At 41.2% G+C, this 5,000-nt stretch overlaps 3 non-coding genes across 3 annotated transcripts; all 3 read left to right on the forward strand.

Annotated features, from left to right (window-relative positions):
* Positions 1-1,238: 1,238 nt before the first annotated feature.
* On the forward strand, positions 1,239-1,310 carry TRNAE-UUC (transfer RNA glutamic acid (anticodon UUC)). Its single transcript has one exon. It is a non-coding gene; the product is annotated as a tRNA-Glu (tRNA).
* A 1,628-nt stretch (positions 1,311-2,938) lies between these two features.
* On the forward strand, positions 2,939-3,010 carry TRNAE-UUC (transfer RNA glutamic acid (anticodon UUC)). Its single transcript has one exon. It is a non-coding gene; the product is annotated as a tRNA-Glu (tRNA).
* Positions 3,011-4,638: 1,628 nt separating this feature from the next.
* TRNAE-UUC (transfer RNA glutamic acid (anticodon UUC)) lies at positions 4,639-4,710 on the forward strand. The gene has a single exon. It is a non-coding gene; the product is annotated as a tRNA-Glu (tRNA).
* Positions 4,711-5,000: the final 290 nt, after the last annotated feature.

The following is a 5,000-nucleotide window of genomic DNA, read 5'->3' on the forward strand; positions in this document are numbered from 1 at the left end:
TACTGCGCTAACGAGGTAAGCTGTACCTGCAGATCTGCAGAAGTTTATTGTGCATAGCAGAAAACTTTTTTTTTTCATAATGTCACTGAGACATTAGTGCATCTTTTCCCATATGGTCTAGCGGTTAGGATTCCTGGCTCTCACTCAGGTGGCCTAGGTTCGACTCCCGGTATGGGAATGCATCTTTATCTTAGCTACTGCCACCATTCAAAGATTGACACGTGTTTTTCAATCAAAAATGTTTCTGGTAGATTTTCACTTTGCAACAAAAATACTTAACATTGGCGATGCATTATGACTTTTGCAAAAGATTTCCTTTTGTTTCATAGCTTAAGCCTTTTTCAACTACACAGTTTTACACAAAAGTGTCAAGGGACTCAACAAGCCATGTGTCCTGTCTGTCATTAGGGCTCCCATGTTCTTTCTAATCGGAAACAGTTTAGAACTGAATTGGAAAGTTCAGAGTTAGTGACAAAATCTCTTGAGAAAAGGAGGATGCCACGTGTGAGCAAAAAACTCATGATCTTCAAATTATTCAACTGACGTGCCAAAAACCTTGACCATGTAGCGTGTTTCAGCTCTTGTAATGTTGATGTTTTGTATTCAAAGCAAAACACTCTTTTTTTTTTTTTTTTTTTTTTTTACACCTGTCTTGCTGTTTACTGTACTGCTTACAACATGTGGAGAAAGACTTAGTTAGTATTCCTGGTTGACTGGTTCGATTCCTGCTATGGGAGAGACTTTTTTTTGGGGACTAGTGTCCACATTCCAAAGCCAACACGTGCCTTGCAGACAGAATCAGTTTAGGTTGGAACTGCTCTTTGCAGCCAAAAATGCAGACCACCAGGTTTTTTGGATATTTATTTGCACAAAAGCTTATTTGATGTCATATCTCAAACCATTCATATCTCTCACTTTTAATTCCTGGGTGTTAAGGGACTCAACAAGCCTTTATCCCTGTTTGTCATTGGAGCTCCCCTTCCATCAATTGGTGATGTTTTGCTACTGAATGGAAAAGAGCTGTGACTCTCTAGCCAAGATGGTGGCAAAATCAGTTAAGGAAACACGGTACCAGTGCCCCATGTGAGAATCGAACTCATGACCTTCAGATTACGAGACTGACGCGCTACCTGCTGCGCTAACGAGGCAAAATGCACGTAATAATCTGCGGAAGTTGCTTGTGCAAAGCAGTACACCTCTTTTTTTTCATATTGTAAGTGAGCTGGTAGTACATCTTCTCCCATATGGTCTAGTGGTTAGGATTCCTGGTTTTCACCCAGGTGGCCCGGGTTCGACTACTGGTATGGGAACGCATCCTTTTCTGCACCGCTGCCAACATTCAAAAACTGACGCGTGTTTTTTAGTCAAACGTATTTCAAGTAGGATTTGTTTTTTTCAGGCAAAAATGCTGAACGCCCGCGTTTTGGCACTTCATTCTGACCCTTCACACAAGATTCAATTTGGATTCGTAGCTCAACTCATTCTCAACCACCCCTTTTTACACTAAAGTGTCAAGGGACTCAACAACTCATGGGTCCGGTAAGTTATTTGGATTCCCATTTCCTTTCTAATGGAAAAAGTTGTAGAATTGAATGGAAAAGTTCTAAGTTGGTGACAAAATCTCTCGAGAAAAGGAGGGAACAGTGCCCCGTGTGAGGCTTGAACTCACGACCTTCAGATTATGAGACTGATGCGCTACCTACTGCGCTAACGAGGTAAGCTGTACCTGCAGATCTGCAGAAGTTTATTGTGCATAGCAGAAAACTTTTTTTTTTCATAATGTCACTGAGACATTAGTGCATCTTTTCCCATATGGTCTAGCGGTTAGGATTCCTGGCTCTCACTCAGGTGGCCTAGGTTCGACTCCCGGTATGGGAATGCATCTTTATCTTAGCTACTGCCACCATTCAAAGATTGACACGTGTTTTTCAATCAAAAATGTTTCTGGTAGATTTTCACTTTGCAACAAAAATACTTAACATTGGCGATGCATTATGACTTTTGCAAAAGATTTCCTTTTGTTTCATAGCTTAAGCCTTTTTCAACTACACAGTTTTACACAAAAGTGTCAAGGGACTCAACAAGCCATGTGTCCTGTCTGTCATTAGGGCTCCCATGTTCTTTCTAATCGGAAACAGTTTAGAACTGAATTGGAAAGTTCAGAGTTAGTGACAAAATCTCTTGAGAAAAGGAGGATGCCACGTGTGAGCAAAAAACTCATGATCTTCAAATTATTCAACTGACGTGCCAAAAACCTTGACCATGTAGCGTGTTTCAGCTCTTGTAATGTTGATGTTTTGTATTCAAAGCAAAACACTCTTTTTTTTTTTTTTTTTTTTTTTTACACCTGTCTTGCTGTTTACTGTACTGCTTACAACATGTGGAGAAAGACTTAGTTAGTATTCCTGGTTGACTGGTTCGATTCCTGCTATGGGAGAGACTTTTTTTTGGGGACTAGTGTCCACATTCCAAAGCCAACACGTGCCTTGCAGACAGAATCAGTTTAGGTTGGAACTGCTCTTTGCAGCCAAAAATGCAGACCACCAGGTTTTTTGGATATTTATTTGCACAAAAGCTTATTTGATGTCATATCTCAAACCATTCATATCTCTCACTTTTAATTCCTGGGTGTTAAGGGACTCAACAAGCCTTTATCCCTGTTTGTCATTGGAGCTCCCCTTCCATCAATTGGTGATGTTTTGCTACTGAATGGAAAAGAGCTGTGACTCTCTAGCCAAGATGGTGGCAAAATCAGTTAAGGAAACACGGTACCAGTGCCCCATGTGAGAATCGAACTCATGACCTTCAGATTACGAGACTGACGCGCTACCTGCTGCGCTAACGAGGCAAAATGCACGTAATAATCTGCGGAAGTTGCTTGTGCAAAGCAGTACACCTCTTTTTTTTCATATTGTAAGTGAGCTGGTAGTACATCTTCTCCCATATGGTCTAGTGGTTAGGATTCCTGGTTTTCACCCAGGTGGCCCGGGTTCGACTACTGGTATGGGAACGCATCCTTTTCTGCACCGCTGCCAACATTCAAAAACTGACGCGTGTTTTTTAGTCAAACGTATTTCAAGTAGGATTTGTTTTTTTCAGGCAAAAATGCTGAACGCCCGCGTTTTGGCACTTCATTCTGACCCTTCACACAAGATTCAATTTGGATTCGTAGCTCAACTCATTCTCAACCACCCCTTTTTACACTAAAGTGTCAAGGGACTCAACAACTCATGGGTCCGGTAAGTTATTTGGATTCCCATTTCCTTTCTAATGGAAAAAGTTGTAGAATTGAATGGAAAAGTTCTAAGTTGGTGACAAAATCTCTCGAGAAAAGGAGGGAACAGTGCCCCGTGTGAGGCTCGAACTCACGACCTTCAGATTATGAGACTAACGCGCTACCTACTGCGCTAACGAGGCAAGCTGTACCTGCAGATCTGCAGAAGTTTATTGTGCATAGCAGAAAACTTTTTTTTTTCATAATGTCACTGAGACATTAGTGCATCTTTTCCCATATGGTCTAGCGGTTAGGATTCCTGGCTCTCACCCAGGTGGCCTGGGTTCGACTCCCGGTATGGGAATGCATCTTTATCTTAGCTACTGCCACCATTCAAAGACTGACACGTGTTTTTCAATCAAAAATGTTTCTGGTAGATTTTCACTTTGCAACAAAAATACTTAACATTGGCGATGCATTATGACTTTTGCAAAAGATTTCCTTTTGTTTCATAGCTTAAGCCTTTTTCAACTACACAGTTTTACACAAAAGTGTCAAGGGACTCAACAAGCCATGTGTCCTGTCTGTCATTAGGGCTCCCATGTTCTTTCTAATCGGAAACAGTTTAGAACTGAATTGGAAAGTTCAGAGTTAGTGACAAAATCTCTTGAGAAAAGGAGGATGCCACGTGTGAGCAAAAAACTCATGATCTTCAAATTATTCAACTGACGTGCCAAAAACCTTGACCATGTAGCGTGTTTCAGCTCTTGTAATGTTGATGTTTTGTATTCAAAGCAAAACACTCTTTTTTTTTTTTTTTTTTTTTTTTACACCTGTCTTGCTGTTTACTGTACTGCTTACAACATGTGGAGAAAGACTTAGTTAGTATTCCTGGTTGACTGGTTCGATTCCTGCTATGGGAGAGACTTTTTTTTGGGGACTAGTGTCCACATTCCAAAGCCAACACGTGCCTTGCAGACAGAATCAGTTTAGGTTGGAACTGCTCTTTGCAGCCAAAAATGCAGACCACCAGGTTTTTTGGATATTTATTTGCACAAAAGCTTATTTGATGTCATATCTCAAACCATTCATATCTCTCACTTTTAATTCCTGGGTGTTAAGGGACTCAACAAGCCTTTATCCCTGTTTGTCATTGGAGCTCCCCTTCCATCAATTGGTGATGTTTTGCTACTGAATGGAAAAGAGCTGTGACTCTCTAGCCAAGATGGTGGCAAAATCAGTTAAGGAAACACGGTACCAGTGCCCCATGTGAGAATCGAACTCATGACCTTCAGATTACGAGACTGACGCGCTACCTGCTGCGCTAACGAGGCAAAATGCACGTAATAATCTGCGGAAGTTGCTTGTGCAAAGCAGTACACCTCTTTTTTTTCATATTGTAAGTGAGCTGGTAGTACATCTTCTCCCATATGGTCTAGTGGTTAGGATTCCTGGTTTTCACCCAGGTGGCCCGGGTTCGACTACTGGTATGGGAACGCATCCTTTTCTGCACCGCTGCCAACATTCAAAAACTGACGCGTGTTTTTTAGTCAAACGTATTTCAAGTAGGATTTGTTTTTTTCAGGCAAAAATGCTGAACGCCCGCGTTTTGGCACTTCATTCTGACCCTTCACACAAGATTCAATTTGGATTCGTAGCTCAACTCATTCTCAACCACCCCTTTTTACACTAAAGTGTCAAGGGACTCAACAACTCATGGGTCCGGTAAGTTATTTGGATTCCCATTTCCTTTCTAATGGAAAAAGTTGTAGAATTGAATGGAAAA

This window comes from Phyllobates terribilis, unplaced genomic scaffold (genome assembly GCF_046119375.1).
Source record: "Phyllobates terribilis strain yellow unplaced genomic scaffold, ASM4611937v1 Scaffold_11__3_contigs__length_659146591, whole genome shotgun sequence".
Lineage (NCBI taxonomy): Eukaryota > Metazoa > Chordata > Amphibia > Anura > Dendrobatidae > Phyllobates > Phyllobates terribilis.